The sequence below is a fragment of the Salvelinus namaycush genome, chromosome 5 (assembly GCF_016432855.1).
Source record: "Salvelinus namaycush isolate Seneca chromosome 5, SaNama_1.0, whole genome shotgun sequence".
NCBI lineage: Eukaryota > Metazoa > Chordata > Actinopteri > Salmoniformes > Salmonidae > Salvelinus > Salvelinus namaycush.
The window spans coordinates 66,785,156-66,801,147 of NC_052311.1; positions in this window are offsets into that span (position 1 = coordinate 66,785,156).

The following is a 15,992-nucleotide window of genomic DNA, read 5'->3' on the forward strand; positions in this document are numbered from 1 at the left end:
TTAATTAACGCAAGCAATAAATGGCAAATGCAATTTTCGTATATACGGGTTCGCTGTATCACTGCGCAGGGTAAAACAGAGAACTCTGGAATGTGCGCAAACAACAGTTATTATACTATGACAGCCATCCGTTGGCCTATCACAGTAGAGGCTGAGCATGGTTTAAACTTTGCTCAGCCTATCGCTGGCACTCAGACTTGTCCCAGTCCCTTGTTGCTCGCAGGTGTCCGCATCTGGTCTTTGGGTAGATTAGATCTGTCTTGTTCCGCTACCCAGATGCTACACTCAAACAGTTCCTTATATGGTATTGTCCAGTGTTCTACCCTCCCTGGTTGGCCTGGAGATATGCACCCCTCCCCTCTCCAGATTGACCACAGCTTTTGTAGCAAGTCACTCTGTTGCTCAGTCTTTACACACACACATCTGCATTGTTTGTGTGTGTGTGTAACAAAACAATATTCATCTTCATACAATATGGTAGCAGGCTATAGTGCATAAACATAAATCCTAACACCTATCAGATCAATGATGCTTTTATTTCCTCATTGCTTTGCGAGAGGAATATTTGATCATTGTCTTAATGTTTGCCAAGGAAACACAAACCCAGTGTCTGGCTGACAGTTTCAAGTTGCCTTCAAGTCTTCAGGTGAACATTCTATTTAATGAACGTTATTTGTTAGTTTGTTCTGAAAGAAAGTATATTTATTGAACATAAGCCATGAAGGCAGAAGAGTGTTTTGCCATCACAGGTCAGTATCATGAAGAACTCTCATCCACCTGTCAGGCTGACTTCACTCATCAATAACACTATGAGGTGTTGTTTTGGCCAACGTCCACTTTTTCCAAAACGCTTGGCGTATATAACAGAATCCACAAGGCAGGTGTAGGTAGGGGCACATGCTTCATAGAACATGGCCCATTTTATCTCAGATTGAGACGCACGTCTATATAAAGGGCTGAAGTAACTGCAGAGTTTAGTTGTTCATTCAGTAGTAGCTGCAGAGGTGTGTTTGCACATTCACAAGGATATTGTGGCCAGAGGAATGGGAATAAAGATGATTTTGCTGTTCTGTGTATTGGCATTCACTGGCCAAGGGCAAGGTAAAGTATTGAACATTCTGTTTGATTTACTGTTGAATGTATTTGGCTTTATAATGTACAGTGAGTTATAGCAGGTTACACGTATTACAGCTGCTACTGGTGTGCATCATATGAGGTGTCTGTGAAAGAACTACATTTAGCTCTTAACTCATATGGAGACTGATAGACATCTGCATTTGATTGTTTCTTTCTGATGTTTTGAGCGTTTCATGAAGCGTTGCAGACAGAGAGAGCCATCTTATAGTAGTTGCATACAGACACGTCCATCATACAGAAATATCCGCCGTACAGACATATAGGATAGATGGCGCCGGAAGAAATGGAAGCCGTTTTACGGGTGACCAACCAATTGTGCTATTATGTGTTTTTTTTCACGTTATTTGTAACTTATTTTGTACATAATGTTTCTACCACAGTATCTTATGGCAAAAAAAGCTTTTGGATATCAGGACAGCGACCACTCATCTCGGATTATACAAAGATTTTTTCTTCAACAAGCAGGACGCACAGGATGTACTTCAGACACCTAACAAGGCCGAAATCCCCTTCATTGGCAAGAGAAAGAGACGCAGGTATAGAGTACACAGGGCGGGGTGCCTCGTAAAGATCCGCCGACGGCGAGTGGGAAATCTGCCCTTACCATGAATATCACTTGCCAGCGTACAATCATTGGACAATAAATTAGACGAGGTACGATCACGAATTTCCAACCAACGGGACATCAAAAACGAATATCTTATGTTTCATCGAATCGTGTCTGAATGACGACATGGAAAACATTCAGCTAATGGGATATATACGCTGCACATGCTAGACAGAACAACACACTCCGGTAAGACGAGGGGGGGGCGGTCTGTGTATATTTGGAAACAACAGCTGGTGCACAAAATCTAAGGAAGTCTAGATTTTAATCGCCTGAAGTAGAGTATCTCTTGATAAGCTGTAGACCACTCTATTTACCTAGAGAGTTTTCATAAATTTTTGTCGTGGCTGTTTATTTACCACCACAGACTGACGCTTGCACTAAGACCGCACTGAGTCAGCTGTATAAGCAAACAGGAAACCGCTCAACCAGAGGCTGGGGACTTTAATGCAGGGAAACTTAAATCAGTTTTACCTCATTTCTATCAGCATGTTAAATGTGCAACCAGATGGAAAAAAATTCTAGATTACCATTACTCCACACACAGAGACGTGTACAAAGCTCTCCCTCGCCCTCCATTTGGCAAATCTGACCATAATTCTATCCTCCTGATTCCTGCTTACAAGCAAAAATTAAAGCAGGAAGCACCAGTGACTCGGTGTATAAAAAAGTGGTCAGATGAAGCAGATGCTAAACTACAGGACTGTTTTACTAGCACAGACTGGAATATGTTCCAGGATTCTTCAGATGGCATTGAGGAGTACACCACATCAGTCACTGGCTTTATCAATAAGTGCATCGAGGACGTTGTCCCAACAGTGACTGTACGTACATACCTCAACCAGAAGCCATGGATTACAGGCAACATTCACACTGAGCTAAAGGTTAGAGCTGCCGCTTTCAAGGTGCGGGACTCTAACACGGAAGCTTATAAGAAATCCTGCTATGCCCTCAGACGAACCAAACAGGCAAAGCACCAATACAGAACTAAGATTGAGTTGTACTACATCAGCTCAGATGCTTGTCGGATGTGGCAGGGCCTGCAAACTATTACAGATTACAAAGGGAAGCACAGCCACGAGCTGCCCAGTGACACGAGCCTACCAGACAAGCTAAATCACTTCTATGCTTGCTTCGAGGCAAGCAACACTGAGGCATGCATGAGAGCATCAGCTGTTCCGGACGACTGTGTGATCACGCTCTCCGTAGCCGACATGAGTAAGACCTTTAAACAGGTCAACATTCCCAAGGCCGCTGGGCCAGACGGATTACGAGGACGTGTGCTCCGGGCATGTGCTGACCAACTGGCAGGTGTCTTCACTGACATTTTCAACGTCCCTGATTGAGTCTGTAATACCAACATGCTTCAAGCAGACCACCATAGTCCCTGTGCCCAAGAGCACTAAGGTAACCTGCCTAAATGACTACAGACCCGTAGCACTCACGTCCATAGCCATGAAGTGCTTTGAAAGGCTGGTAATGGCTCACATTAACACCATTATCCCAGAAACGCTAGACCCACTCCAATTTGCATACCGCTCAAACAGATCCACAGATGATGAAATCTCTATTGCACTCCACACTGCCCTTTCCCACCAGGACAAAAGGAACACCTACGTGAGAATGCTATTCACTGACTACAGCTCAGCGTTCAACACCATAGTGCCCTCAAAGCTCATCCCTAAGCTAAGGATCCTGGGACTAAACACCTCCCTCTGCAACTAGATCCTGGATTTCCTGACAGGCCGCACCCAGGTGGTGAGGGTAGGTAGCAACACATCTGCCACGCTGATCCTCAACATTGGAGCCCCTCAGAGGTGCATGCTCAGTCCCCATCTCTACTCCCTGTTCACCCACGACTGCATAGTTGGGCACAACTCCAACTCAATCATCAAGTTTGCAGATGACACAACAGTAGTAGGCTTGATTACCAACAACGACGAGACAGCCTACAGGGAGGAGGTTAGGGCTCTGGGAGTGTGGTGCCAGGAAAATAACTTCTCACTCAACATCAACAAAACAAAGGAGATGATCGTGCACTTCAGGAAACAGCAGAGGGAGCACCCCTCAAATCGACTTGACCACGGTAGAGAAGGTGAAAAGTTTCAAGATCCTCGGCGTACATATCATTGACAAACTGAAATGGTCCACCCACACAGACAGTGTGGTTCTGAGGAAGGCGCAACAGCGCCTCTTCATCCTCAGGAGGCTGAAGAAATTTGGATTGTCACCTAAAACCCTCACAAACTTTTACAGATGCACAATTGAGAGCATCCTGTCGGACTGTATCACTAACTGTTACCGCAACTGCACCGCCCACAACCGCAGGGCTCTCCAGAGGGTGGTGCGGTCTGCACAACGCATCATCGGTGGCAAACTACCTGCCCTCCAGGACACCTACACTACCTGTCAGGAAGGCCAAAAAGATCATCAAGGACAGCAACCACCCGAGCCACTGCCTGTTCACCCCGCTATCATCCAGAAGGCGAGGTCAGTACAAGTGCATCAAAGCTGGGACCGAGAGACTGAAAAACAGCTTCTTACTTAAGGCCATCAGACTGTTAAATAGCCATCACTAGCACAGAGGCTGCTGCCTATATACACAGACTTGAAATCACTGGCCACTTTAATAAATGTAACACTAGTCACTTTAATAGTTTACATATCTTGCATTACTCATCTCATATGTGTATACTGTATTCTAAGCTATTCTACTGTATCTTAGTCTATGCCGCGCTGACATTGCTCGTCCATATATTTATATATTCTTAATTCCATCCCTTTACTTAGATTTGTGTGTATTGGGTATATGTTGTGAAATTGTTAGATATTACTTGTTACATATTACTGCACTGTCGGAGCTACCCACACCCTGTTTTGCCCGAGTACCTTTTTCCCACTGTATTTTTTGTTGACACACAGGGGTGTTTTCATGTTGAAGACCCACAGGGCCTTCAGGATATTACTTGTCTAATCTAACTAATCTAATAGTGAGCTGGGTTGATGTCTCTGATTCACCTATCACAGTGAGGGTGGAGGTGGCTGTGAGCTGAGGGCTGGTGCTCTGGACCACATAGACCCTGAGTCAACCACTTAAATAGAGGTCAGAGTCAGAGTCCCCGTGCTGATGTCCACCGAGGCCCTGCTGTTGTGGCTCGGGAACACAGCCTGCTGGCCTCCTGACCAGGTCAGGATCTGAGCGTCCCCCACAGCCCAGCTGCTGCTCTGCAACTGAGTGGCCGGAGACAGGATCAAGGTCACCGTGTTGCCCCCACAGACCGGGTTCTCAGAGGGAAGCATCTTCACAGTGCTGGAGCTCAGCACACCTGGAGAAGAGTGGAAAGATGGGTCTTTAGCATCCAGTGGTCAACAATCCTGGTCCTGGAACACAACAGGGTGTACCCACTTTTGTTTCTCTTCCAGCTAAACAGTTGCTGATTAAGACATACATTAGTTGAATTCACAGTTTTAGTTGTTTTTGAAGTGATATTATCACAATCAAATATGAACTTGAGGTCACTAGTCTTTAACATGCAATATTTTGGGGACATTTGTTAGAGCCTACCTGGTAAACACAACTTTGTAATTTATTAGGAAATTATATAATACAAATACAATAAACAGGTACTCAATCAAAAAAAGTTTTCACAAACTATCAAGTCTAAAATTGTATCCCCTTTAGTACAAGTTGTAATGACTAAATTCACATTTTGCTTTCAATGTCTCTATTTTACACTCATTTCTCTGTGAATTCACAGTATATGAAACTGAAACGTATCTCCCTGAGTTACTTGTATTATTGAAAAATAAGACATGTTACCTTGTATCATTTACATTTTCACATTTAAGTCATTTAGCAGACGCTCTTATCCAGAGCGACTTACAAATTGGAAAATTCATACATATTCATCCTGGTCCCCCCGTGGGGGACCCCCCCAGGGTTGCGGAATGAACCCCCAGGGTTGCGGAATGAACCCACAACCCTGGCGTTGCAAGCGCCATGCGCCATGCTCTACCAACTGAGCCACACGGGTATCAAAGCCAGTAGAAGAACATGTGGGACTCTTCCTCTTGTCTCCCCCATTGTGTTTAGGTGGTCTATGAGTGCTCCTACTCTTTTATATTAGTATATATCTTTATATGCCAGTGTCCATCATATAGTACTTGTTCTTGTCAAACTACAACAGAGGTCTAATATTTAGTCGTTTTTTCCCCTGCAAACATTTTCCTTGGTTTCATGGTGTGAATGACCAATTAGGGTAATCTGATTGACAATTGGTGACAGAGAATATGTGTGATCTCCGAGTTGCCTATCCCCCTTCATCCCTCCTGTCTGTCTCCTTCACACTTGGATACAGTAGGTAGCCTTATTGTGGCAATGGCATTGTAGTAAAGAATCATTACAAATATTTTCACCGATCAATTAGACACAAAATATATATATAAATAGGATTACTTATATACTATTTAATTCTGTGTAGTTTAAGTCTATATTTTCTGACGACAGCTTTACTGGTTAGGAACAGGACTCTTACAAAACACCATGACAACAAAATGTGTTAAATGTTTATAATGTAGTCAGCAAGTACAGAATAGAATGGTACATATTGTACATCAAGTATCATATACAGTGGGGCAAAAAAGTATTTAGTCAGCCACCAATTGTGCAAGTTCTCCCACTTAAAAAGATGAGAGGCCTGTAATTTTCATCATAGGTACACTTCAACTATGACAGACAAAATGAGAAAAAAAATCCAGAAAATCACATTGTAGGATTTTTAATGAATTTATTTGTGGTGGAAAATAAGTATTTGGTCAATAACAAAAGTTTATCTCAATACTTTGTTATATACCCTTTGTTGGCAATGACAGAGGTCAAACGTTTTCTGTAAGTCTTCACAAGGTTTTCACACACTGTTGCTGGTATTTTGGCCCATTCCTCCATGCAGATCTCCTCTAGAGCAGTGATGTTTTGGGGCTGTTGCTGGGCAACACGGACTTTCAACTCCCTTAGAAGATTTTCTATGGGGTTGAGATCTGGAGACTGGCTAGGCCACTCCAGGACCTTGAAATGCTTCTTACGAAGCCACTCCTTCGTTGCCCGGGCGGTGTGTTTGGGACATGGCCCCATTCATTCTTTCCTTTACACGGATCAGTCGTCCTGGTCCCTTTGCAGAAAAACATCCCCAAAGCATGATGTTTCCACCCCCATGCTTCACAGTAGGTATGGTGTTCTTTGGATGCAACTCAGCATTCTTTGTCCTCCAAACACGACGAGTTGAGTTTTTACCAAAAAGTTCTATTTTGGTTTCATCTGACCATATGACATTCTCCCAATCTTCTTCTGGATCATCCAAATGCTCTCTAGCAAACTTCAGACGGGCCTGGACATGTACTGGCTTAAGCAGGGGGACACGTCTGGCACTGCAGGATTTGAGTCCCTGGCGGCGTAGTGTGTTACTGATGGTAGGCTTTGTTACTTTGGTCCCAGCTCTCTGCAGGTCATTCACTAGGTCCCCCCGTGTGGTTCTGGGATTTTTGCTCACCGTTCTTGTGATCATTTTGACCCCACGGGGTGAGATCTTGTGTGGAGCCCCAGATCGAGGGAGATTATCAGTGGTCTTGTATGTCTTCTATTTCCTAATAATTGCTCCCACAGTTTATTTCTTCAAACCAAGCTGCTTACCTATTGCAGATTCAGTCTTCCCAGCCTGGTGCAGGTCTACAATTTTATTTCTGGTGTCCTTTGACAGCTCTTTGGTCTTGGCCATAGTGGAGTTTGGAGTGTGACTGTTTGAGGTTGTGGACAGGTGTCTTTTATACTGATAACAAGTTCAAACAGGTGCCATTAATACAGGTAACGAGTGGAGGACAGAGGAGCCTCTTAAAGAAGAAGTTACAGGTCTGTGAGAGCCAGAAATCTTGCTTGTTTGTAGGTGACCAAATACTTATTTTCCACCATAATTTGCAAATAAATTCATAAAAAATCCTACAATGTGATTTTCTGATTTTTTTTCTCATTTTGTCTGTCATAGTTGAAGTGTACCTATGATGAAAATTACAGGCCTCTCTCATCTTTTTAAGTGAGGGAACTTGCACAATTGGTGGCTGACTAAATACTTTTTTGCCCCACTGTATATCGTGTCTGTGATATTGTAACGTAATACTTTAGCATTGACATTCCCATTTCACAATTTCCCAAATATTGAGAAATCTCCCTCTGTTATTCCTGTCAGTGTGTGTGTAACAAGGCAAAAACATATTCCCTTCACATCTCCCAGGTCAACACCTGTAGAATTGTGTAATCTGTGGGGACAGGTCCCTATCAGGGAACACTTGAGTACAGCTATGTGTCTATGCCAGATCAGGTTTGATTGATGAACAGTGGAGGATAATGTGTTTTTTGTAACCTTTATTTAACCAGGCAAGTCAGTTAATAACAAATTCTTATTTACAATGACGGCCTACCCGACCAAACCCGGACGACGCTGGGCCAATTGTGCACCACCCTATGGGACTCCCAATCACGACCGGATGTAATAGAGCCTGGATTCGAACCAGGGACTTTAGTGACACCTCTTGCACTGAGATGCAGTGCCATAGACCTCTGCCTGTCATTATCTCACTGTCCAACCGAGGAGCATGAATAGAGGAGAAAACTGGTCATGCGAAAGACATTCAGCTATTCTATGAAACCAACATAAGTACCCACATGCTGTATTACAAAGCTCTCAGGTTGAGGGTAAGAGGTCATATTAATCAACATAAAGCCCTGAGGGAGAGAACAGGCACCATATGATAACACCATCACACCATGAGAGCTGAGTTGAACAGTGGGATATTGTACTAATCTCTATTCAGAGCCTAAATGTGCTTCCTGCTCGTGTAACAAGTGTTGTATTTCATGTCATATAATTAAATCTGAACAGTTCCCATGCCTGATATTAGTGTACATTCCTTTTGTTGGTGTCTGTGCCCTTTTTAATGTCGCACACTTCCTTATCCTTCTGTGTTCCCCCTCATAAACATCCCCTGCCCCCTTACCTCTTCCCTGTCTACACTGTCTACTCTACACTGTCATGGAAGAGGAAGGTTACAGTGAAATTATCCCATGGAAATCATAACCAAACCTTCTTAATATGGAGTTAAACCCCCTCGACCTCTGAATGCTCTGCTATGAAAAGCCAACAAACATTTACTCGTGAGGTACTGACCTGTTGCACCCTCTACAACCAATGTGAATATTATTTGAACATGTTGGTCATTTATGAACGTTTGAATGTCTTGAAAAACAATCTGACCTTATTGCAATGTACTCTTATTATCTCCACCCGGCACAGCCAGAAGATGACTGGTCACCCTTCAGAGCTTGGTTCCTCTCTAGTTTTCTTCCTAGGTTCCTGCATTTCTAGGCAGTTTTTCCTAGGCACTGTTCTTCTACATCTGCATCAAAATAAAATAAAATGTTATTTGTCACATACACATGGTTAGCAGATGTTAATGCGAGTGTAGCGATATGCTTGTGCTTCTAGTTCCGACAATGCAGTAATAACCAACGAGTATGTTAGTGGTGGCTGTTTAACTTCTTTGGGCTGCAAGCCCGAAGCCGGGCACAATATGACAACAGCCACTTCAAGTGCAGGGCGCGAAATTCAAAAGATATTTTTTAGAAATATTTAACTTTCACACATTAACAAGTCCAATACAGCAAATGAAAGATAAACATCTTGTGAATCCAGCCAACATGTCTGATTTTTAACATGTTTTACAGTGAAAACACCACGTATATTTATGTTAGCTCACCACCAAATACAAAAAAGGACAGACATTTTTCACAGCACAGGTAGCATGCACAAAACCAACCTAACTAACCAAGAACCAACCAAACTAACCAAGAAACAACTTCATCAGATGACAGTCTTATAACATGTTATACAATAAATCTATGTTTTGTTCGAAAAATGTGCATATTTGAGGTATAAATCAGTTTTACATTGCAGCTACCATCACAGCTACCGTCACAAATAGCACTGAAGCAGCCAGAGTAATTACAGACACCAACGTGAAATACCTAAATACTCATCATAAAACATTTCTGAAAAATACATGGTGTACAGCAAATGAAAGACAAGCATCTTGTGATTCCAGCCAATATTTCCGATTTCTTAAGTGTTTTACAGCGAAAACACAATATAGCATTATATTAGCTTACCACAATAGCCAGAAACACAAGCCATTTACCAGCAGCAAAAGTTAGCGATCGTAACAAACCAGCAAAAGATATATAATTTTTGACTAACCTTGATAAGCTTCATCAGATGACAGTCCTATAACATCAGGTTATACATACACTTATGTTTTGTTCGAAAATGTGCATATTTAGAGCTGAAATCAGTGGTTATACATTGTGCTAACGTAGCATCTTTTTCCCAGAATGTGCGGATATTTTTATGACACTCAACTATTCTGACCAAATAACTATTCATAAACGTTACTAAAAAATACATGTTGTATAGGAAATGATAGATACACTAGTTCTTAATGCAATCGCCGTGTTAGAATTCTAAAAATAACTTCATTACGACATCCAGCTTAGTTATAGCGAGAGAGTGCCCAAAATCTGGGCGCAAACTACTAGTACACATGTTCGACAGATATATGAAATAGCATCATAAAATGGGTCCTACTTTTGATGATCTTCCATCAGAATGTTGTACAAGGGGTCCTTTGTCGGGAACAATCGTTGTTTGGTTTTAGAATGTCTTCTTCTCCAGTCAATTAGCACGGAAAGCTAGCAAAGTGGCGCGAAGCTCTCCTTCGTGAACAAACGCAGACAAAGCAACATTCCTAACGTCCCGAAAAAATTTAAATAATCTAATAAAACTATATTGAAAAAACATACTTTACGATGATATTGTCACATTTATCAAATAAAATCAAAGCCGGAGATATTAGTCGTCTATAACGACAGCTTTACAGAATACCAGGTCCCTTCTCGCGCGTTCCAGAAAACAGGAAATTGGGGTCACGTCATGCCAAGAGCTTTTATTCGACCTCAGATCATGTTATACACTCCATTTCTTCTCTCACTGCCTGTTGACATCTAGTGGAAGGCATATGAAGTGCATGTATACTAATACATATCAAGCACATTTATAGGCAGGCCCTAGAACAGAGCATCGATTTCAGATTTTCCACTTCCTGTCAGGAAGTTTGCTGCAAAATGAGTTCTGTTTTACTCACAGATATATTTCAAACGGTTTTAGAAACTAGAGAGTGTTTTCTATCCAATAGTAATAATAATATGCATATTGTACGAGCTAGAATTGAGTACGAGGCCGTTTGAAATGGGCACCTTTTATCCAGGTTACTCAATACTGCCCCTGCAGCCCAAAGAGGTTTTAACAGTCTGATGGCCTTGAGATAGAAGCTGTATTTCAGTCTCTCGGTCCCTGCTTTGATGCATCTGTACTGACTTCGCCTTCTGGATGATAGCGGGGTGAACAGGCAGTGGCTCGGGTGGTTGTTGTCCTTGATGATCTTTACGGCCTTCCTGTGACATCGGGTGGTGTAGGTGTCTTGGAGGGCAGGTAGTTTGCCCCCGGTGATGCGTTGTTAAGACCTCACTACCCTCTGGAGAGCCTTACAGTTGTGGGCGGAGCAGTTGCCATACCAGGTGGTGATACAGCCCGACAGGATGCTCTCGATTGTGCATCTGTAAAAGTTTGTGAGTGCTTTTGGTGACAAGACAAATTTCTTTAGCCTGCTGAGGTTGAAGAGGCGCTGCTGCGCCTTCTTCACCACGCTGTCTGTGTGGGTGGACCAATTCAGTTTGTCTGAGATGTGTACGCCGAGGAACTTAAAACTTACTATCCTCTCCACTACTGTCCCGTCGATGTGGATAGGGGGGTGCTCCCTCTGCTGTTTCCTGAAGTCCACGATCATCTCCTTTATTTTGTTGACGTTGAGTGTGAGGTTATTTCCCTGACACCACACTTCGAGGGCCCTCATCTCCTCCCTCTAGGCCGTCTCGTCGTTGTTGGTAATCAAGCCTACCACTGTAGTGTCGTCTGCAAACTTGATGATTGAGTTGGAGGCGTGCATGGCCATGCAGTCGTGGGTGAACAGGGAGTACAGGAGAGGGCTCAGAACGCACCCTTGTGGGGCCCCAGTGTTGAGGATCAGCGGAGTGGAGATGTTGTTACCTTTCCTCACCACCTGGGGGCGGCCCATCAGGAAGTCCAGTACCCAGTTGCACAGGGCGGGGTCGAGACCCAGGTAAGCAAATTGGAGTGGGTCTAGGGTGTCAGGTAGGGTGGAGGTGATATGGTCCTTGAATAGTCTCTCAAAGCACTTCATGATGACGGAAGTGAGTGCTACGGGGCGGTAGTCGTTTAGCTCAGTTACCTTAGCTTTCATGGGAACAGGAACAATGGTGGCCCTCTTGAAGCATGTGGGGACAGCAGACTGGGATCCTGTTAAGGCAAGGGCTGATTTCAAGGTTTTACTGTTAACCTATAAAGCGTTACATGGGCTTGCTCCTACCTATCTTTCCGAGTTGGTCCTGCCGTACATACCTACACGTACGCTACGGTCACAAGACGCAGTCCTCCTAATTGTCCCTAGAATTTCTAAGCAAACAGCTGGAGGCAGGGCTTTCTCCTATAGATCTCCATTTTTATGGAATGGTCTGCCTACCCATGTGAGAGACGCAGACTCGGTCTCAACCTTTAAGTCTTTACTGAAGACTTATCTCTTCAGTAGGTCATATGATTGAGTGTAGTCTGGCCCAGGAGTGTGAAGGTGAACGGAAAGGCTCTGGAGCAACGAACCACCCTTGCTGTCTCTGCCTGGCCGGTTCCCCTCTCTCCACTGGGATTCTCTGCCTCTAACCCTATTACAGGGGCTGAGTCACTGGCTTACTGGTGCTCTTTCAGGCCGTCCCTAGGAGGGGTGCGTCACTTGAGTGGGTTGAGTTACTGACGTGATCTTCCTATCTGGGTTGGCGCCCCCCCTTGGTTTGTGCTGTGGTGGAGATCTTTGTGGGCTATACTCGGCCTTGTCTCAGGATTGTAAGTTGGTGGTTGAAGATATCCCTCTAGTGGTGCGGGGGCTGTGCTTTGGCAAAGTGGGTGGGGTTATATCCTTCCTATTTGGCCCTGTCCGGGGGTATCATCGGATGGGGCCACAGTGTCTCCTGACCCCTCCTGTCTCAGCCTCCAGTATTTATGCTGCAGTAGTTTATGTGTCGGGGGGCTAGGGTCAGTTGGTTATATCTGGAGTACTTCTCCTGTCTTATCCGGTGTCCTGTGTGAATTTAAGTATGCTCTCTCTAATTCTCTCCTTCTCTCTTTCTTTCTCTCTCTCGGAGGACCTGAGCCCTAGGACCATGCGTCAGGACTACCGGGCATGATGACTTCTTGCTGTCCCCAGTCCACCTGGCCTTGCTGCTGTTCCAGTTTCAACTGTTCTGCCCGCGGCTATGGAACCCTGACCTGTCCACCGGATGTGCTACCTGTCCCAGACCTGCTGTTTTCAACTCTCTAGAGACCGCAGGAGCGGTAGAGATACTCTTAATGATCGGCTATGAAAAGCCAACTGACATTTACTCCTGATTATTATTTGACCATGCTGGTCATTTATGAACATTTGAACATCTTGGCCATGTTCTGTTATAATCTCCACCCGGCACAGCCAGAAGAGGACTGGCCACTCCTCATAGCCTGGTTCCTCTCTAGGTTTATTCCTAGGTTTTGGCCTTTCTAGGGAGTTTTTCCTAGCCACCGTGCTTCTACACCTGCATTGCTTGCTGTTTGGGGTTTTAGGCTGGGTTTCTGTACAGCACTTCGAGATATTAGCTGATGTACGAAGGGCTATATAAAATAAACTTGATTGATTGATTGACTGGGATAAGGATTGATTGAATATGTCCGTAAACACACCAGCCAGCTGGTCTCCGCATGCTCTGAGGACGCGGCTGGGGATGCCATCTGGGCCTGCAGCCCTGCGAGGGTTAACACGTTTAAATGTTTTACTCACGTCGGCTGAAGTGAAGGAGAGTCCACAGGTTTTGGTAGCGTGCCGTGTCAGTGGCACTCTATTGTCCTCAAAGCGGGCAAAAAAGTTTAGTCTGTCTGGGAGCAAGACATCCTGGTCCGTGACGGGGCTGGTTTTCTTTTTGTAATCCATGATTGACTGTAGACCCTGCCACATACCTCTTGTGTCTGCGCCGTTGAATTGCGACTCTACTTTGTCTCTATACTGACGCTTAGCTTGTTTGATTGCCTTGCGGAGGGAATAGCTACACTGTTTCTATTTGGTCATGTTTCCGGTCACCTTGCCCTGATTAAAAGCAGTGGTTCGCGCTTTCAGTTTCGCGCGAATGCTGCCATCAATCCACGGTTTCTGGTTTGGGAATGTTTTAACAGTTGCTGTGGGTACGACATCGCCGATGCACTTGCTAATAAACTTGCTCACCGAATCAGCGTATTCGTCAATGTTGTTGTTGGACGCAATGCGGAACATATCCCAGTCCATGTGATTGAAGCAATCTTGAAGTGTGGAATCAGATTGGTCGGACCAGCGTTGAACAGACCTGAGCGCGGGAGCTTCCTGTTTTAGTTTCTGTCTATAAGTTGGAAGCAACAAAATGGAGTCGTGGTCAGCTTTTCCGAAGGGAGGGCGGGGGAGGGCCTTATATGCATCACGGAAGTTAGAATATCAATGATCCAGGGTTTTACCAGCTCTGGTTGCACAATCGATATGCTGATAGAATTTAGGGAGTCTTGTTTTCAGATTGGCCTTGTTAAAATCCCCATCTACAATGAATGCAGCCTCAGGATATGTGGTTTCCAGTTTACATAGAGTCAAATGAAGTTCGTTCAGGGCCATCGATGTGTCTGCTTGGGGGGGAATATATGAGGCTGTGATTATAATCGAAGAGAATTCTCTTGGTAGATAATGCGGTCAACATTTGATTGTGAGGATTTCTAAGTCAGGTGAACAGAAGGACTTGAGTTCCTGTATGTTGTTATGATCCCACCACGTCTCGTTAATCATAAGGCATACCCCCCCCCCCCCCCGTTAGTTTGCTCTTAGATTAAGGATCCCTATTGTTCCTGTTGATGTGCCCTTCCCTGTACATTCCTTAGATAGTCGTCCTTTAGGGTCGGGTCTGATTAGGGAGGTCACAGCTCAACTATGTATGATAACGCAGGAGGGTCATGAGGAGAGAATTAGTCTCTTCCTGATCGATTCTCCTGCGTTTCCTGTGGTGTTGGGGTTTCCCTGGTTGGCCCATCATGACCCCACTATTTCGTGGCAACAGAAGACTCTCAAGGGATGGTCACGTCAGTGTTCAGGGAGGTGTATAGGTGTTTCCATAGGTGCAACTACGGTGGAGAGTCCAAACCAGGTCTCTACCATGCACATCCCCCTGAATATGCCAATTTGGCTCTCGCCTTCTGTAAAAAGAAGGCGACTCAACTACCACCCCATCGACGGAGGGATTGTGCGATAAATCTCCTGGTAGACGCAGCACTTCCCAGGAGTCACGTGTATCCTCTGTCACAGGAGGAGACGGCGGCTATGGAAACATATGTCACCGAATCTCTGGGACAGGGATACATTCGGCCTTCCACTTCACCAGCCTCCTCGAGTTTCTTTTTTGTGAAGAAGAAGGATGGAGGTTTACGCCCGTGCATTGACTATAGAGGTTTAAATCAGATCACGGTGAAGTATAGTTACCCTCTGCCTCTCATAGCCAGTGTGACTGAGTCATTGCATGGGGCGCGCTTCTTCACCAAATTGGATCTCAGGAGTGCTTACAACCTGGTGCGTATCCAGGAGGGGGATGAGTGGAAGACGGCATTTAGTACCACCTCTGGGCACTATGAGTACCTCGTCATGCCGTACGGGTTGATGAATGCTCCATCCGTCTTCCAATCCTTTTTAGACGAGATTTTCAGGGACCTGCACGGCCAGGGTGTAGTAGTGTATTTAGATGACATTCTAATATACTCCACTACACGCACCGAGCATGTGTCTCTGGTGCGCAAGATGCTTGGTCGACTGCTGGAGCATGACCTGTACGTTAAGGCTGAGAAATGTCTGTTCTTCCAACAGTCCATCTCCTTCCTAGGGTACCGCCTGTTTGAGTCAGGGGTGGAGATGGCGAATGACCGCATTTCAGCCGTGCGTATTTGGCCGACTCCAACCACGGTAAGGAGGTGCAGCGGTTCTTAGAGTT